Genomic DNA, 20027 nt, shown 5'->3' with positions numbered 1-20027 from the left:
CTTTCTTATCATAAGTTGTCAAATTTGTCAGCATAAAGTTGTTCTCATATTATTTTATTATCTTTTTGTTTTGTGTACAATTGAGAGTGAGGTCCCTCTTTCATTCTTGATATTGTTAATTTGTGGCTTTCTTCTTCCTTACCTAGACCAATCTAGTATAGGCTTATCAGTTATATTAATCTTTTCAACTACTCAGTTTTTAATTTCCTTGATTTTCTCTGGTTTTGTTTTCTATGTCATTATTTCCGTTTTTTAAAAAATTATTTCCTTTCTCTACTTTAGGTTTAATTTTCTCTTCTTTTTCTAGCTTCTTAGATTGTTAATTTTTAAACTCCATTTCTTTCAAATAGAAGCATTAGAAGCTATAAACATCCCTCTCTAAGTACTGCTTTGGCCAATAGCCCCTAAATTTTGATTTGCAATGTTTTCATTATCATTCGATTCAAAGTATTTTCTAAATTCTCTTGAGATTTCTTCTTTAAATCATAGGTTATTTTTAGGTATGTTAGTTTTCAGATATTTGGGGATTTTCTAGACGTTTTTTGGTTTTGGCTTCTAATTTATTACCCTTTTGGCCAGAGAATAATTTTAGTCCTCTTAGATTTACTGAAACTTGCTTTATGATTCAGAATATGGCTTATCTCCTGATGTTACATGTATACTTTAAAAATACGTATTTTACAGTGCTATTTTATAGCATTATGCCCATAATGCTTCATAAATGCCAATTAAGTCAAGGTCAAGTTGGTTGATAGTGTTGTTCAAATCATCTATAACCTGATTTTTAATATTTTACATATTTTATAAATAGAAAAGGTACAGTATAAGTCTCCAACTATGACTGTGGATTTGCCTATTGCTTTTGGATTTGTCAATTGTGGATATTGTCTGTTGCTCCTTTTAGTTATGTTAATTTTTATTTTATTTATTTTGAAGGTCTTTTATATGATGACTCTTTTATTATCATGAAATAACTGTTTTTTTCCTAAAAATAAACATCTTAAAAATTACTCCAATATACTATTTTTTTAAATTCTCACTATATTTGGAGGTAATTAACTTTGTTGCATTTATAGCTATAGACACTGAGTGAAACTGGGCACGATTATCTAATAACTATGGTGGAGCATACTGAAGTTTTTGAACTTGACAACAAGTCTTAGAAGTTATAGATACTTTAATTAACACAATCTTCTATGATAAACTTCTATAACGTGTCTTATTTTTATTCTTTTGGTTTTCAGTACTTAAAAAAGTTTTTTTTTAAAGATTTTATTTATTTATTTGACAGAGAGAGACACAGTGAGAGAAGGAACACAAGCAGGGGGAGTTGGAGAGGGAGAAAGAAGCAGGGCCTTCTTTCTGTTAACCCGGGAGCCCAAAGTGGGGCTTGATCCCAGGACGCTGGGATCATGACCTGAGCCAAAGGCAGATGCTTAACCAACTGAGCCACCCAGGCACCCTTGTGTTAGTATTTTTTAATTGATGTTTATTCCTACATACATGAGTCATCATTATCCTTACTAATATTTATACTTCCCCCTCATTGTTATTTGCCTCCACTATATCCATTCCTAGTATAATACAGTATAATGAAAGTAAATCATACCACAGTAATTAAAAAAAATTAAGATTTTGAGTCTCCTAAAAAATCTTCTTCTTTTACAGCAAAATAATTTATCGTGATATTTTCTTGTTTGTAAGTAAAATGTTTATTAATGATTGAAAAGCCAAGTATAAAATTACTTGATACAATTACTATAAAGTGTTTCTTTTGTAAAATTACAAAATCCCATTTTATTTTATACTGTATTTTAGTTTATATTGTATCTTGTATTGTATTTCTAGTTTCAAACTTAATCACATTAAAAAGAACTCAAAACTTCTTAGCTCTTGATCTTTCATTTTGAATGAGTCAACCCTCTATTTTAAATGGGCTAAAGATTAACAGCTCAAATTGTTTTTATAGTGCATTCATGTCCAAGTCAATTGTATTATTCAAATTATACAAGAACATTAAATATTAATCTGGCCAGTCTTTATCAAATCCAATTGAATAAATCAATCTCAGATATAAGAATGTTAATGTCATATTACAGCTTTCTCTTGCAAAACAAGGGGAAAAGTTTAGTGCATAGAATGCAGAAAATTCTAACAAACTATTTACAACTCTCTCCTTTTTCTCTATCAGGTTTACCAGAATAAATATTTGTGCAGCCAAAAGTGTTGCTAATAGCAGATTCTTGGTGCCTGACTCAGGTAAGGCAGATATCTAGTCAATAGCTTGAGCACCAAGTTTGGGAGAAGTTAGCCTACTATACAAGGGGTTACCATTGCCCACACATGGCTTCATCCTTATCTGAGCGGACCCTCAGCACCCCACGTTATGGAATATATGCCCCCTCCATGATGCCCTCTTAGAGTATCCTGGTGTGGTGTATACAAATTTCTCAGGCTGCCAACTTTGCAGGAGAACACACAACTGTTTTTCTAAAAGTGAATCTAAACTCTATCTTGTACCTCCTATTTCTATCACTGACAGAACTGAATGTTACTGTTACTGTCATGTCCTGTTACTTGCCAGGTAAACTCGGGCCAGTTCAATGACCTTGGTCATTTGAAGTTTATCTATCCTTAGGCTTCTGTCCCTCCCATTTCTTTCCCTGTTGTGGGATCTAAGTAACAAATGGACTTTGCAATGTTCAGGAGTTGGGGTGAAGCGGGTAGGTAATGAGAACCTGCTTCACTACATCCTTTTGAGAAATGATCCCTTCTCCTAATCATTCTGACGTCTGTCCCTGCTGCATCTGCTGCCAGTGTTCCCCGTTAGGTACTTTTCTGTGAGGAACTGACGTCAGTGCTGTTCTGCCTCACTCTGGGACCCACAGAGAACTCAGAGAGAGTGGATTCAGTTCCTCTTGTGTTTAGCTATGCCATGTCACCACTTGGGTATCGCTGTTCCCCTGTCACAGTGACATGGAGCACGCATGTATGAACGCTTCCTATCCAAGTCTCAGATGGACAGCAGGGTATAGGACTCTGTGCTTGTGTGGGTTAGGACAGGCTAGGTTATGCTGCGGTGACGAATGCCCCCCAAATCTCAGCTGCTTAGAAGGACAAAGGTCTACTTCTTCCTTGGATGTCATTCAGGTCAGGCATGGTGCTCCTCCATGACCTCCTCCTTCCTGGATCCAGGCTGATGGAGCTGCCTCTCTCTGACACCGCTGATGCCAGGGCAGGGGAAAAGAGAACACAGAGAACCTTCTGCTGGATAGTACATCACACACTTTGTTGGCCATAGCAAGTCAAATGGATAAGCAGAGAGGTATAATTCTCCCCTAGGGAGGGGCAGCTTTTATTTTTAATTAATACAATCTATCCTATCATCCCTGGGTTGCTAACTCAAGGGAGCATCTATGTTGCTCTAACAACTTCGCCTGAGGAAGGGTGAGGGGTCAGAAACCTCCGCCCAGAGCTATCTCAGTGTTGCTTCTTCTCCAGCTCAAATTCTTCTCCCCAGGCAGGAAACCTTATCTCGTCTTCAGGGAGGGTGGTCTGGTTCTCCCATCTGTTTTCTTCTAGTTGACTGTTTCTGGGGAGAAAAGAAAAAAAGAAAGTTTATATTAAGCTTCTTTCAGCATGTAGGGCTTTGAAATTCAAGAGTACCCATCTTTTACAAAGCACAAACCTTGGTGTTTATTTTGTGCATGTGTGTGCTATGAGTTTAAGGAAATCTGTTTAGGAAACCAGGAGCTGAGAACTGATTTCTTTTATTCTTCCAGGTTTTTTTTCTCTGAAAGACATGTTGTTTTGTGTTCTCCTTTATTAAATGCTCCAGAGAACAATGAATGATCAGGAGTCAGAGGGGCAATAAGGAAAAGCAGTCAAAGAAAACCTCAATTATTATCTCCAAATGCAATTTCATCATAATTGTAAAGAAAGTGAAGTGGTTGTGAAAATGAAGTCTGCTTGGGGGAGGGGAGATTTGGGGCATTGTTATCTTGAGTGAAAAATCTCACTTTTCCCTGGTGATGGTGGATGACCATTTCCCATGCCTTGTTCTCCAAGGCTCATTATAAAGGATTTTGGTAAAGGACTCACAATTGCAATGCTAGCCTCCTAGCTTTTGCTTGGGACGTTTCCTTTGAGAAGTGCTGTGTTTGCCTGTGGTAGCTCACTAGCCAAGTTCACAGATATGAGAAATCAATATTCCAGTGAATCTCCACTAAAAGGAGTCAAGCAAAAAAAGCGTAAAACAAGAAACGAATCTTTTGCCCTTAGAATCTGGTTTCTTGGACCATATAAAATTGAACAAACCCTCCCATCGCTATTTGATGATATGCTTTCCTTATTCATAGTTATTTATATTTGAAAAGGTATGTGATCCACAGGACTATTTATTTATAAGAATTTACCACTTAAAATATTATTTGTAAAACATTTAGGCTACAAAAGTTATACATGCTCATGGCATAACATTTTGAAAATACAGCAAAATATGCAAAAAATAAAAATGTACATAATCTGGCCTGCCCTTTATATCTACAGTTAACATATAGGGGTAGTTTTCTTTTATGTAGGCAAACGTGTTTTCAAGAGAAAACAGATTTAGTTAAATGGTTTTGTTTTCTACTTTTTATAAAAATTTAATATGAAATACAGTGGGTATGTGGTTTCCTTTTGGGGTGACAGGCATGCTTGGGGACATAGAAGCACTATGAATGTACTAAATGCCACTCTATTATTTATTCACTTTAAAATGCTTCCTTTCATGTTATGCAAATTTTGCTTAAATAAAATAAAAATAAGAAAATTCAAATTGACACATTGACTGAATTTACTATGCAATGAGGAATATCTTCCTAAGTCATTATATATTCTTTGAGAACATCATTATTAAGGCTAGATACCATTCAGTCCTATGAATGTGTGCTAACTTATTTGATCAATTTCTTATTGAGTTTTGCAGGTTAGACTTTTAGGTTGTTTTTAACATTTCAGTTGTATAAATAATACTGAAATGTTTATATTTGTACTAAAATTTCTGCATGCCTCTAATGGTGTCTTTAGGATAACTTTCCAAATATGAATTTGCTGGGTCAAACAGTATGAACAAATGGTATGGGTTCTTAATATATCATAGTGCATCATACCCAAGGTCTCATAAATTGTGATGTGCACTGTTTTTTTATGTGATACCAAAAAGGAAGATGGTGCCAATTAAACACAGTGCTTTCTTAACACTATATCTTTTATAATTATTGAAAGAGCTTTCTCTTTCAATAATTGAAATCTTTCTTTATTGAAATTGTATTTCAAAATACAGTTAACTTATATTTTATTATTATTATTTTTAAAGATTTTATTTATTTGATAGAGAGAGAGAGAGAGAGCAGGCAGAGGGAGAGGGAGAGGCAGGCTCTCCACTGAGCAGGGAGCCTGAAGTGGGACTCAGCCCTAGGACTCTAGGATCATGAGCTGTGCTGAAGGCAGATGCTTAATGGACTGAGGCACCTTGCAGGGGGGACAGCTTGTATTTTGTTCTTTTGTACCCGGAAAGAAGAAGCAAAAACCTTGGCTAAGGTATTCATTCCTGAACTTCCTCATTCTTTGAAATCACTTTTTGACACAGTGTGGTCCACGGACTGAATGCATCGGAAGCATTTTGATGCAGCATATATTAAAAATGTTCTCCACTCTTTGCTCCAGGATTCCATCCAACAGCTGACACCCAGTCTTCAAAACCTGGTGCACAGAGGCAGCCAGTGGTAACTAACTCACGAGCACTGCTTGGCTGACGGGGATCATAAAACGCATCTCAATTTAGAGACACTAAAATGTGAAAAACAACTGTGTTCCTGGGAATGAATGGAAGATACTCGATTGCAAACTGTCCACCAGAAAAGTTTTCCCAATTTGAATTCCTACCCACACCACAAGAAGTCACCTTTTTCCCTTATACCTTAGCTCGTATTGGCAATCTCTGTAATCAAAAACCTTTGCCATCGGATAGGTGAAAAGTAGTCTCCCATATTCATTTCCACTTGTCTTACTATTAGAGTGGTTGAAATTTATCTTCATATATTTTTGGTCACGTGTATTCCTTCTTTTCCAGTTGCCCATATACTTGCCTTATTTTTGTTTTGATGTTAATCTTTTCATTTTCTACATGCCTCTCAATAACTAAGGTAGGAAGGGTGTTAATCTATCACCTATCACATGTGGCAAATGGTCTTTCCCCAAGTTTCTAGTTTGATTTCTAAAATTTAAATTTACAGGACTATTTTTATTATGTGCAGGAGCATCTAATTTGCATGCAATCAGCTTAGTTAATAATTTTTTCTGTGATTTTTTTCCCTTGCTCTGAAGTTTAAAAAAGTTCATCACAGGGACACCTGGGTGGCTCAATTAAGCATCTGCCTTCAGCTCAGGTCATGATCCCAGGGTCTTGGGATCAAGTCCCACATCAGGCTCCTTGCTTGGAGGGGAACCTGCTTCTCACTCTGCCTGATGCTCCCCCTACTTGTTCTCTCTCTCTGACAAATAAATAAATAAAATATTTTTTTTAAAAAAGTTCATCACAAATTTTATATTTTTATTTTTTACAAGCTTTAAATCAAATATATATTAATCTTTGCTTCTGCTTGTTTTATGGTTCCTTCTCCTTTTTAACAAACTAACACTTTCATGCATATGAGTTGCTCTTATAAGTGTCTAATCTTATTTCTCCACAAAGGTCAATGAATTAGAGCAGGGCAAATGACTGAATAGGCCTTCCCTTCCCTACTGATTCAGGATGTCAGCTTCTTCTATACTTACTATGATTTGTATATGGGATGGATAGGTATTCTGGTCTAATATTTTGTCTTTCTAGCTTCGTACCAGTGTCATATTGTTTTAATTATTAATTAAATTCACCATCTAATCTAAATCAACCAAACCAGGCTGCTTTTGCAAGTGAATTATGCCTGCATGACAGGCTCAAATCTGAGTCCAGGGGCACCTACTCGTGATGCTTTTATAATGTATTTTCATTTTTGCTACAGCAAGATTCTCATCATGACTTTTGTTTTCAAAATTGGTTAGTCTTATCTAAAGCATAAAAATATGTGGAAATTAAGAAATGATAAGATGTGTATCTAAGAAGAAATTTTGAATGACTTACATACATCATATGAGACAGTTTGCTCAATTTAAATGAGCTTGAGTTGGATTTTTGATTTTTTGGTATTTGTTGAATATTTCTGTGACTTTGCTCCTTTCCACTTCGAGTTACATGCAGTTGAGAGGTACTCTATGGGGCCATCATCTTGCTTATGCCATCTCTCTTTTCCTTTGGGTTCTATAGAGTTACCCTTTTGCCTCAGTCTATCCTCAGCATCTTCTAGCTAACTGTTATTTCAGATACCACTTACATCTCTTCAGATGCCCTTCCACTTTCTCTCACTATTCATCTGCTGTAGGCATCTTCATTGCCAATTAGTACAGAGGAGCAAAATTTTAACAGTTTCAGCTCAGACTTCCCAAAGTTGAGAATGATAAGTCTATGAATTTCTGCTCATGCCATCAGAGGTCCAAAACAAGTAGGGAGCAGAGGAACATGAGTCTCTTACCATAAATCCTGAGAGGGAGAGATGACATGCCTGAGTCCTGTGTTGCCGCTCACTATAGTAGGTGTCAGGCTGAGTTTTAGTTTTATCTGTTTACATATTTATTGTGCAGCAGTTATTCTTTGCTAAGTAGATGTTGGTAGACAAAAGTTCTCCAAGGCTAAAATTGCTCCTTCAGCCATCACAATTCCTTTCATCAAGCGCTGTGGAATGTCCCTTTCTTGCCCTTATAGAAACAATGTTGTAAATTTTTGTATCTCCAGGAACACAAAACACAACACTCAGGACATAGGAACCTCATCAGCAAATGTTGAAAAAGTTTTGGATGAGTTTCCAACCAATGATCTCTAAAGCTAAGTATACCCTCAACCATGGCATTTGTCATTTTCCACGGCAACTTCAGTTTTACTAATAAAAACATTTTGGTAGAGAAGTGAGACACCACAGAACCTATAAGGACTTAAGGAAGGTTCTGGTGGATACTCCCAACAGAAGCTTCTTTTCAAACATGAGAATTTGGGGCCACATCTTTCTTTTTACTTGTGCTTTGCCTCTTGTCCCTTTTGTCCTTTCCTGCACATAAGTCTATAAGCTGGGTATTCTCCCTGCCTCTTCCCCTCGCTTTTCTTTTCTGGTTAACTTTCTTGCCTTTCCCTCACTTCTGACCCACATTAGTTAAAAAAAATTGTCTAGCTGGAATGTCTGTTTCCTTTCGCAACCCAGTTCACCATATTCCCTTCACCTTTCTCCTTTGTTTAGGACTCCTATATTAATGGTAATCACATTTGGCTTTCCAGAATCCCTGTTCTCTTTTGCAATGCTCAAGTTCAGGAAGTTCCCAAGTTACAACACAATAATGTTTCCCCAGTGCCTTTGCTAGTAAGTTGTTTGGAACCTGGAAAAATTTTCCAGCAAAAGAAGGCTTCAACCGGTGTTTACAGTTGCTCGTTTATAGTTACAACAACTTATTCAACATACTACACGTTAGCAGTGTCTGAGTGCTGGTGGTTGCGAATTTTTGTGTTCGCCCGGTTGCCCTTTCAGCACTGTAGCTGTTGGAGTTGAGCTGTTCACTCCCCTCACCTTGTTCTCATATATCATCTGCCACGTTTTTCCTTGTCCCAGTAAACAGGATCTTTCTTTAGCACTAGCTCTGCAAGTTGTAGCCCTCCTATACCATTCATCTGTAGGACACTACAGGAATTTTCTGAACACCCAGGTGAAGCAACGAAAATTGCCACATGTCACTCAAGATTTATCCATATCCCTGTGAAAGCTGGAGGTGTAGCAGGATGTCATGCTCTCTGGGATGAGGTCCATCACGTAAGAAATAAAACATTAAAATATTATCTTCAGAGAAAGTTCCATTTCTTGGATGGTAAGGGGCAATTTACCATACAGTCCATGTCCTGGCATATGGTTCCTAGTTGACAGGAGGTCCTATTATCAACATTGAATGGACAAGGAATGAACGAATGGCCAAGGGCTACAGCCAGACCTCTGGGCACAGGCTCTTGGCCTTTCCTGAGGTTTTGAAGTGTGAGTAAGAAGGATCTCACTTCACAGTATTTTTCTCTGTGAAGTTATCAGGAAGTCCCAGCCTTTAGCATGTCTGCGACTTCATTTTGCTTTGCAAAGTTCAGAGAGAACAAAGTCTTGAGAACAGACATTGTTTCCCTTTGCATCTTTCTTTACCAAAGGTGGGTCAACGCAGTCTATTTCAGCTCTGAAAAACAAAGTATCCGGAACTATTTACCCCAGGAGGTTAAACAGCCTCTCTCAAGAACTTGTAAATTTTTTTGGTTTTGTTTTTGTTTTTTAATATCTTGTTTCAACAAAAAGATGCCCAGGAAAGGCTCCAGGTCAGAAGCACGTGAATATGCTTGCCCTCTGGGGGCTGCCTGCACCCTGGGATAGCTTTAGGGTTCAAGTTTTAGAGCAAGCATTCAGCCTGGCAGTGAGCCTGCCTCCCCTGGGGGGTTGGGCCACACTTAGCCGCAGTCCCTTCACATCTCTCCCAGGAAGAGTGAGCAGAGAGGGACAGCGCTTTAATACCGCGCTCCAAGGTATGGCTCTGTGAGCCCCGTGGCTGCTCACGGTCCTTTAGTGGGTGCCATGTCCTGCTTCGGGCCTGCCACCCTCGTGGGGACCAGTTCCAGGCAGGTCAGCACCCACAGGAGCGCCCGGGCGCACAGATCCGTGCCTCGCCGGTGGGGGGCGCTCTCCCGTGGGAACGCTCGGACGTCTGGGGCAGGGCGGGGCAGGGCGGGGACGCGCCCCCTCGGCACCACCCCTCGCTCCGCCAAACTTTCCTTGGGCTCCGGGCGTGTCACAAGCCGCTGGATAGGAGGCGCGCCGCCGCCCGCCCGCCTTGTCCTCCACTGCCCCGTGCGCCCGGCCAGAGCCCGGCCTCCGGTCGCCTCATCGCGCTCGGCCCCGAGGGCATGCGGCAGCCGCAGGGGCCCCCGCTCCCGGGCTCGGTGGCGGGCGAGCGTGAGCGGTGAGTGCGGGCACCGGGCGCTGGGAGGGTTCCCGGAGCCCGGGCGGGCCGGGGCGCGCTTGGGGAGAGGCTGGGGCGCACCTCCGCCGGGCGGGAGCCGCGGCTCTCCAGGGTTGCCTGGCGGCCCGGCGGACGCCAAACCCACTCGGAGCACCTGGGACGAGACTCTCTGGGGGGCGCATGTTGCCCTCCCCCCACTGTTTTCCTTGGCGCGAGAAGCCACCGGGATGCCAGATCGGCGCTGCCCCCGCGCGTGCTGTGTGGTGGGGCCGGGCGCCGGGAGCGCGGCGCAGGCTCCCTCCGCTTTCGCCCAGGTGCTTTTCCGAGCTCGGCTTTAACACCCGTCGACGGTTAACTGAGATTCTCCCGCGGAGCCCAGGGATGTCACATTTTTCAGCCTCCATTTACGCCCGGTACGATGGTGTGTCCGGAGAAAAGCTGGATGTGTGCAAGGCATAAAGATTCCGGAAATAGAGATTATTAACCAACTGGTAACACTGTGGGGGGTGGTGCTTTGTGAGTGAGCGAAGGTGCCCGCGATCCCCCTCACCAGCGACAGACAAAAGTGCTTTGTTCTGTAGCATTGTTACTTTCTGCATTCCCGCAGCCAGTTGCGACGACCCAAAATTGCTTAGAAGTTTCTCAACTTGTAATTTGAGTAGTGACGGTGAATATTGGAAACAATTTAGTCTTATTAAGGTAATCATTACAACGGCCCTCAAAAGCGATTTTTAACCGAGTAATTTCCACGAAATGTGTCTCTGTAATTTGTTACTGTCTTTGCAACGCATTTCTCCCTTCTCACGCCTTTGCTGCCCAGAGTATTACCTGGTCTTGGAATGTTACTTTAGAAGTTCAGGTCCGCTTAGCTTTTCAAGGTTTAAGTCGGAGAATAAACTAATGGCAGTTACAGACAGATAATCCCTTCTTTACCAATAGGTTATGCGTCCATACACTGTCTGACATTTCATCAGTGCATGGACTTTTCTGTTGCTAAGGAGAGTGGTTGAAGTTCCTAGTAAAGAATCCCTAGTTGCTAACCCTGCTTCCCCTAAGACATTTGTGTGGTCTGAGTACAGTAAATAGAATTTTCCTTTTTTTTTTTTTTTTTCCCAATTGGAAGTCATAGTTAGAAACACACAACCTTGGTTCTGTTAACCTCATGCTTGTCTAAACAAACTAGACCATTCTAAAAAGAGCGGCAAACAAATCCTGCCAGCAAGGTTGATGTACTTGAGATAAGCTTCTAGAGTTGTCTCCTGTGCCTTGAGACTGTATGGACCTAGATCATGTACTAGACATGTCCGATCTGGACATTTAACCATCTGAACAGAACTGATCCTGATTGTCACTACCATGTGACTAGGAAAGCAGATCATTTGGGCACATTCTTCTTATTTTTTTTTATCATTAGCATTCCAAATTTCTGGCTTTGATTTAACTATAAATGACATGTCGTCTTCCCTAAATCTGACAAATGTGTAAACTGATACCAGCCTCTTTATATTAAATCAGATCTATTTTAGGTATCTGGTGGTTTTATAGGAGGTTTGATAGAACAGATCTGCGTATGTTTCCTATCAATGAAGACTGAAATGAAAACAGTTAAGACATGTGATTGCTTTTTTGGGGTACGTTCCTCAGAACCTATTTGAGAGTCTACACATGCTCATGCTTTCTCTCATCTTTCCAAAACACACACACTTAGGGGGACAGATGCACACACAGCATTGTAGCCAGGCAGCAACCAAGACACACCCTCTCCAAGTCATATATACAGACCCATGGTGGGCTGCTTCTCCCTCAAGTTCTCCGTCTTTTTGACGCGGGGCAGAAATGCACCATAATTTAAGGCCAGCGTCTTATTTCTTTGGGCTGGGGCAAGGGGAATCCTTGTAACTCAAATGGGAATTACTATAACTCAAATTACCTATTAGCCATTCCCCTTGGAGGATACATTAGTTCAGAATGCTTTCTTGTCTGTGATTAGACCCAACAGAGTGGTTAAGCCTGATTGCAAGCTTCTAAATGGCAGAGCCCAGGCCCAGGGCATTATTAATGCAGTATAAGGAAAAGAGCAGGGCTTCACAGTCAGGCCAGCCTTTGTTCCAGGCCAGGCTTTGTGACCTTGCTTCATTTCTCTAAGCCTTAATTTCCTTGTCTGTAAAAATGAAGCTTATATCCACCTCCCAAGATTAGAAAAGAAAGCACTTAGCAGAGTCTCTGATATACATACAGGAAGTACTCCTTAAATGCTGGTTGCCATCTTTTCCTCCAAGATAAACTTTAAAATATTGGTATTTCTGTAAACATGGGTGCAAATGTACGTTGTTCTGGCAAGAGTGCAAATGTAGATCCCCACGGCGTAGGTGAGGCGACTTAGAGGTGTTGCCGTACTTGGCTTGCTTGCTCTCCCCAGTTTCCTGGCCCTTTTGCTCTTCCCTCCATCGTTCCTCCTGCAAGGACTGAGCCACCTCCTCTTTGGCCTTGCTGCTCCTTTGTTGCTCACCCTGGATTCTGCATGGCCGTGGAGGAGTCCCCCCCGGGACTTAGTCCCACCGTGGATGAGGAAGGTGGAGGTGAGAGGGGTGTGGCCCTGTCCGCAGAAGCCCCGAGACTTTGTGCTTTTAGAATGCTGAATTAGAGAGGCCCTTGGAGCACAGCAGTCTGGGTTCTAGCCCCAGCCCTGCCTTTGTGAATTCTTGTGACCTTGAATAAACCACGTGTTGTCCTTGAATCCGTTTTCCCATTTATACAGCAGGGATAGTAATTCCTTTTCTGCCTACATGCGTGTGTGGTGGGTTCCATGAAATCATCTATGTGAAAGAGCTTTGCACCCAGAGAGGACTACATAAACATTGTGGGACACCCCAGGCAGGCTGCGTGGGGGTGGTCGGATGTCCGTGTGGGTGTTGGGTGGGCTCAACTGCCGTCCCTCCACACCTCTCTCTCCTGCCCTCTCATGTTGAAGCGGACTTCAGGGAGGAAATCCTGCCAGAGGTTGCGAAACTGCCCTATGGGGAATGCACAAGGAACAGAAGTTTCAGGATTGAGACGGCCTAACCGTGTGTGATCGGAGGCACAGGGCAGAGTTCTGAAGAGACTATAATTCCCTTTAGAATCACCTGTACTGTTTGCTCATCTCAGTGCTTAGTGGATAAAAACACTGAGCCGGCTCACCAGCCAGTGAGTCAGAAGAGCGTGGTTGTGCAGTTGCTGGACATTGGACAGGACTGCCTGATGCCACCCTCCCTGGCCTGTGCCTTCTTGCTAACTTGGGTCTTTAAGATCCACCCTGCAAAGCACTAAACCAAAACGGTGCATTTCCCTGCTGTAAACAATTAAGCTAATTACTTAATTTGAGTCTGAAAGATGTGTTGCTCTCCTGGTGAGCCAGGAGAGTAGTACCCAGTGAGAGGAAGGTTTTGGTTTCCCGGGTGGCACCTATCTCTCTTTGTTCCCCAGGCTGATGTCCTTCTCCTTATCCCTCATCCGTCTTTATCTGCTGACCCTTCCTGTGTGGTACCTGACACCTGTCCTCCAGTCCTGTCTGCCTCTTGCCATGAACTCCTCCTTTGCCTTGACCCCTGACATCACCAGCTCCCACAGACCTTGCCTCCCCTCCTCAGATGTGAATCATTCATACATCTTAGGCTGGGCCAGACTGGGTGTCACTCTGAAAACAACCTGCCCTGTACAGCCTGCTTCAGCCCTTCCTAAAGATGTTAGTCAGCCCCCTACTTACTCATCTGTTAGCCTGGTGGCTATATTGTTCTCTGGGACATGAGGCTGGAGGTGCTGCTAGCTCTGGCCTTACCTTAGCCCCATGCAGATTCTGTGGTCTTCTCAGGGATGGCTTGGCAGGTGGCAGGGCTGGGTTGGAGGGCAGTTAAGCCCCTCCATAAACACCACCAATTTATCCAAAGGCCCTCTGAACAAACATGCTGTCTGAACGAAAGCAGTGGGCTTGCTTTGTAAATAAAGCTTTAAGGCTGCCCTGGTCTCCCCTCACAGATAGGTGGCCCCAAAGCCCTTCCTCTACAGAAAGGGGTGCCTGGGTAGCTCAGTCAGTTAAACATCTGTCTTTGGCTCAAGTCATGATCCTGGGATCGAGTCCTGCATCAGGCTCCCTGCTCAGTACGGAGTCTGCTACTTCCTCTTACTCTGCCCCTCCTCCCCGCTTGTGCTATCTCAAATAAATACATAAAAATCTTTAAAGGACAAAAAAAGAAATTCTGGAGCCGCGCCCAGATAGAGTCAGACCTTATAAGTCAAAGGTGGGCAGTGGAGTCGGTCAGAGGCATTTTTTTCCCCAAAGAGAGCTAAAGAAATCCAAAGTTAAGCTCTTGGGGGTAACTAGTTGTTGAAGACCAAAACAAGAGTTCAGATAGAGAACTAACTCACTGACTCATTTGCCTCCTGCCCTGGTTGATTTTTTTTTTTTTTTAAAGATTTTTATTTATTTGACAGAGAGAGATCACAAGTAGGCAGAGAGGCAGGCAGAGAGAGAGAGAGGAGGAAGCAGGCTCCCTGCTGAGCAGAGAGCCCGACGTGGGGCTCGATCCCAGGACCCTGAGATCATGACCTGAGCCGAAGGCAGAGGCTTAACCCTCTGAGCCACCCAGGCGCCCCCCCCTGGTTGATTTTTAATAGGTTAGTCCTTTGAATGGGGGCCTTTTCCCTAGACTAAACTGGAAATAAGTATGACCTTTTTCTATATCCCCATTGCATTTGCATTTGCATTCGTCAGGGTTTTCCAAAGAAACAGAACCAATAGGCTATATATAGAGAGAGGTGTGTGAAGATGCTTATTAAAGGAGTTGGCTCATAGGGTCATGGAGGCTGGGAAGCCCCTTAATGTGCCGTCTGTAAGCTGGAGAACCAGGAAAGCGGGTCATGTCATTCAGTCTGTCTGAAGGTCTGAGAACCGGAAGCACTGATGTCCAAGGACAGGACGTGTGTCTCCCAGTTCAAGCGACAGGGCAAATTCGACCTTCTTCCTCTTTTTTGCTCTACTCAGGCTCTCAGTAGAAGATGCACCCACTCACGTGAGTGAGGGTGATCTTCTTTAGTTAGTTCACCAGTTCAAGTGCTAATTGCTTCTGGAACACCCTCAGGGACACACCCAGAGAATATTTTACCAGCTACCTGTGCACCCCTTAACCCGGTTATGTTGACACACAAAATTGGTCATTGTGCCACCAAATCATGAAGTTGACCATGGTGCAACTCTCTACCATCCAGTCTACAGAACCCCTTCCTAATTCATCAGTCATTCCCCCAATGCCCCAGTGTCTCTTTTCTTGCTTTTTCTAGGATCCGAGTTAGTTCCTCTGACTTACTCTGTTCCTAGGGTCCTTGCAGCTGTTCCTGGGTCTCACACTCTGTAGGTGGATTCCCCATCTGGGTCTGGCAGGTGTTTTTTCAGAGCCAGACTCAGGTGCTTTGTCTTTGGTGGTCTCCTGCTCTTCTGGACACAGCACATTAGAAGGGGCTCCGTGTCAGACTGTCCTACCACAGGTGCCTTGAGCACCTGGGTATGTTGGTGTCGTCCAGATTCCCTCCCCTTAAATCCCCTTAAATCCGCCATTTTCCCCTTTGAAATTTCCTGGTGTTTGTGGGGAAGTACTCTGAGGTTATATGAATAGCCTGTTCCTCCTTAAACCTCCGCCTGCCACCTTTACCATTCCTCGGAGGACTTCTGCCTGAATTACCCACCTCTCTGAAGGTTGCTACCTGATGCTGCTTTATTTCCATCACTTCATAGTCAGTGTTCACTCATTAGCATTATACTCTGAGGAAGAACTTTCTCCCTCGTGTATTTATTCATTTCTTTCGCATGTATTCATGGATTCCTTCTGTATTCGAAATGTTGACATCTGTTACCGTTATTATTTATTCTGATGCTCAGTTTGTCCTCATTTGGCCAGCGGAAGTCCCTCTAAGCTGGCTCCTGTGTCCTTTTGATATTTCCATTATTCGTCGAACATTTAAAATGTCTTTTTTTTTTTTTGTTCTATTTTAATTACTTATTTGAGAGAGAGGGAAAACGAGAGAGAGAGAGAGAGAGAGCACACTAGAAGCGGGAGGGGCAGGCAGAGGGAGAAGCAGGCTCGCCACTGAGCAGGGAGTCCAATGCCATGCTGGGGCTCAACCCTAGGCCCCTGAGATCATGACTTGAGCTGAAGGCAGACACTTAACCACTGAACCACCCAGGTGCTTCTCACTGAGCATTTAAAAATTTTCTGGCACCACAAGATATTCCAGGCTTCTGTTCTACATTCCCTGACCTAGTCAGTGTCCCTTCTAGTAAAGAATGATATTATAAAGATATGGAAGGTTGATGTGCCCATTGTTTCTGGAGTGTCATTGCTTTAGACCTTTCAGGGGACAGAGGTAGGAAATACACGTATATATGTATATGCACGTGAACGTTTATAAATCTTTCCACAGAAGGCTATGTATTATGAAATCATGAATTCATAACAAATGCCTCCAACTCCAGCCCAATGCCCAGAAATCTTTCTATTCTCACCCCTTTATATCTTCGTACATACCTTCTCTGGCAGTAGGAAGCTTGTAGCCCATTATTCTTAATCTTTTTACTTTTATTTTACCTTTTTTCCCCTGTTCTACTCACGCTAGCCTGTCTCGAAACCAGAGGCCATCTGGCCTCCCCTGTACCTGGTTCTGTCATGCTACCTCTTCTTCTCAGCTGCCCGGCCTGCCCCCCCCCCCCCCCCCCCGCCCTGCCCCGACCTGCCCCAGGGCCTCGGGCCTCTCTGCGCCTTTGTGAGAGGCCCTGCGCTCTCCTTGGCTCTCCAGCCACAGCCCAGGCTTTCATGCCTCTCCCACTCTGCCTCCCATCACACCTCCTTCTCATCCGCGAGCTGACCCTGGGGAAGGAAGAGAAGGGAAGGCAGAGGAAGAGGGGAAGATGGGAATGGAAAGAAAGCAAAGATAGAAATAGTATATATACGTTTTTAAAGCTCTTAATGCGTGTTGACCCGTGGCTCTCCCCACAAGCTGTATCCCTCCACGTTCTCACCCATGCCGTCTGCAGATGCCATTTCCCTAGACCCTTGCCAGCACTATTTCTGTCACCTGTTTAGCCACCTCTCTGCTAGCACCTCACTTTTGTCTCTCTGCTAGCTCACACCATAGTCACCCTGCTGCACTGTGACACTCTGAGTTGTCACCCTGATCCTTTAGATTCGGCTTTCTCAAGCTTGGCACCGCCGACATCTTGGGCTCCATAATTCTTGGTGGTGGGGCCCGTCCTGTGCCTGGTAGCACGTGTAGCAGCCCCCCTGGCCTCCACCCACCGGAAGCCCATAGCACCCGGGCTGGGTCTAACACATGTGTCTCCAGGTACTTTGAGATGTCCTGGGGCAAGGGTGTGTGGAGGATGAGCCCTGGTTGAGCGCCTGCTGCTCTAGATGATGAGCTTCCCGGGGGCATTTTCCATCTTTGAAATGTTTGCACATCTCTTGTCTCTCTCTCCTGCATAGAATGAACACTGAGGAAATGTTAGCTGGACAGGGATGAGAGGGATCCATGGTGGAGTAGTGTTCCCCAGAACAGGACGAGTGGAACTCACCCATCACGTAGTTGGAACTTGTCACATATGCAAATTCCATGAATACTCAACAAAGGGAAAAGAAAAGGAATGTCAGCAAGGCTAGGTCATTACTCGTCTTTCTTAGTTAATTTCCAGTCTAATTTGTTATAAGTCAGGTAATTGAATTCTGTGGTCTAGTTCAACTGATAGACTGTGCTGTTGATGGGGAAAGCAAAATGCTTTAAGAGAAGGCCTTTCTTCAGTTAGATTGTTCAGGGCGGTAGAGGTCAGCCCAGTTGCTTGTTCTTCTGAATTTTCTCTGAAGGAGGCAAACTGAATCATCATTGCTATTTTTTGTTATGTATTTAGAGTTTTATTCTGTTGTTTTCATTGGATTATATGGACTTTTCCCCATAAACTTTTGCCAAAACTTCTAAGTGGGGATACACTTACAAATTTTATTGACATTTACTATAATCATATTATATTTCTTGTGGAATCCATAAATGCTTGCAAAAAGCATTAATGTCGTTGTAAGAATAGATCTCCATTATTTCATTTCTCATGGGGGCATAGAATTAAATATGGGAAAAAGGGTTCCAGGGGCCTAAGAGTCTGGGGGCCAGAAAGATGAGGGCTAGTGAGAGTGAATCAGGCTGTCCCAGTTTTAGTTTTCTTCTCTGTAACTACACTGTCCTCTCATGGAGGGATCAAACGGGAAAAGAGGTGGGAACTTACTTTGACCACTGTTCAGTGGTATGTCAATGAATGTGTTTTGATGGATTATTCTAAGATCCAGACAGAGTGGCCTAGAGCAAGCATGGTAGCATAATTAGAATGTTTCAACCCAGCTGGCTAACCTCCTCTTACACATATTCATCTAAGTGTTTTCAGTGGTAGTGAAAAACACTAGTTCGTGACTTTAGACAGGGTGGTAGAGGAGAGATAGCCTTGACTTTGGGCTTGTTATGTTGGTGACCCACCCATTCTGAGGGAGGGGTATCCTCTTCTGGTCTCCCCTTCCTAGAAGTCTCTGTTGAGACCCCCACTTCCTGTCCTACTGGGAACAAGGCAATTTATTGGACTCTTCTGACTCCTCTGGACTTGGAAGTGGGCTGAGGTCTTTACGTTGGTTACTTCATTCATTTTGTCCTAATTACGCAATAACCTAACAATTTAGAACTTGTCTCCCTTTTACAGCAGAGAAAATTAATGCTCAAAGAGGGTAAGTAGCTTTCCCAAGACCCTATTGATAATGACTGTAAAGGAATGTCAGATTTAAATCTGCCAACAGTCTTAGGAAGAAGATACTCTTATTATCCCTGTCTTAAAGATGAGGAAATTAAGACACAAAGAGATTAACTAACTTGCTGGTAAGCAAGGCTTCTGACCTAGGTCGTGTCACTCCAGAGGCTGTGCTCCTTTGCATGGGGATGCCAAGTTTCCCAAAGAGTATTTGTGGAAGAGACTGTCTTTACCCCACTGTGTCTTCTGGGCACCCTTGTTGAAGACCAGTGGACCATGTATGCATGGATTTGTTTCTGGGCTCTCCATTCTGTTTTTTGGTTTCTATGTATGTCTTTTTGCCAGTACTGTACTGTTTTAGTTACTGTACCTTTGTAATATGTTTTAAAATCAGGAAATATGTAGCCTCCAAATTTGTTCTTCTTTCTCAAGATTGTTTCAGCTTTTGGGGATCCTTTGCATTCTATATGCATTTTAGGATTTCTTTTTAAAGAGCCATTGAGATCTTGATAGGGCTAGTTCTAAATCTTTAAGTCACTTTGACTAGTATGGACATTTTGACAGAATTGAGTCTTACTAGCCACTAACATAGCATGTCTTTCTATTTATTTGTGTCTCCTTTAATTTCTTTCATTGATGTCTTGTAGTTTTCATTGTCTAAGTCTTTTGCCTCTTTGGTTAAGTTTATTTCTCAGTATTTTACTCTTTCTGATGTTATTGTGCATAGATTGTTTCTTAACTTCCCTTTTGAATGGTTCATTGTTAGTGTATAGAAGTACAACTGATTTTTGTATGTTTATTTTATATCCTGCAGCTTTACTGAATTCACTTATTAGATTTTTGTGCAGCCTTTAGGGTTTTCTCTATATAAGATTATGTCACCTGTGAACACACAATTCTACTTCTCCTTTTCCCATGTGGATCCCCTTTCACTCTTTGTCTTGCCTAATTATCCTGGCTAGAACTTGCAGTACTATGATGAACAGAAGTGGCCAGAGTGGGCATCCTTGCCTTGTTCCTGATCCTAGAGGAAAAACTCTTAGTTTCTGACTGCGGAGTCTGGTGTTTGTGTGGGAGCCATGCTTTTTTTTTTTTTTTTTTTTTTTTTTGG

General features: G+C 42.8%; 1 protein-coding gene across 2 annotated transcripts in view; it reads left to right on the top strand.

The window, feature by feature from the left end:
* The first annotated feature begins 9904 nt into the window (after positions 1–9904).
* LPAR3 (lysophosphatidic acid receptor 3) overlaps positions 9905–20027 on the top strand; it is a 77767-nt gene continuing 67644 nt past the window's right edge. Inside the window, exon 1 of one of the 2 annotated variants that reach the window (XM_059375281.1) lies at positions 9905–10110. The gene's annotated coding sequence lies outside the window, so the exon portion shown is untranslated. The other variant, XM_059375282.1, reaches the window with a different exon arrangement.

The sequence above is a fragment of the Mustela nigripes genome, chromosome 14, assembly GCF_022355385.1.
Source record: "Mustela nigripes isolate SB6536 chromosome 14, MUSNIG.SB6536, whole genome shotgun sequence".
Taxonomy (NCBI): domain Eukaryota; kingdom Metazoa; phylum Chordata; class Mammalia; order Carnivora; family Mustelidae; genus Mustela; species Mustela nigripes.
The sequence above is the reverse complement of the archived record's forward strand: the minus strand, read 5'-3'. Positions and strand labels throughout refer to the sequence as shown.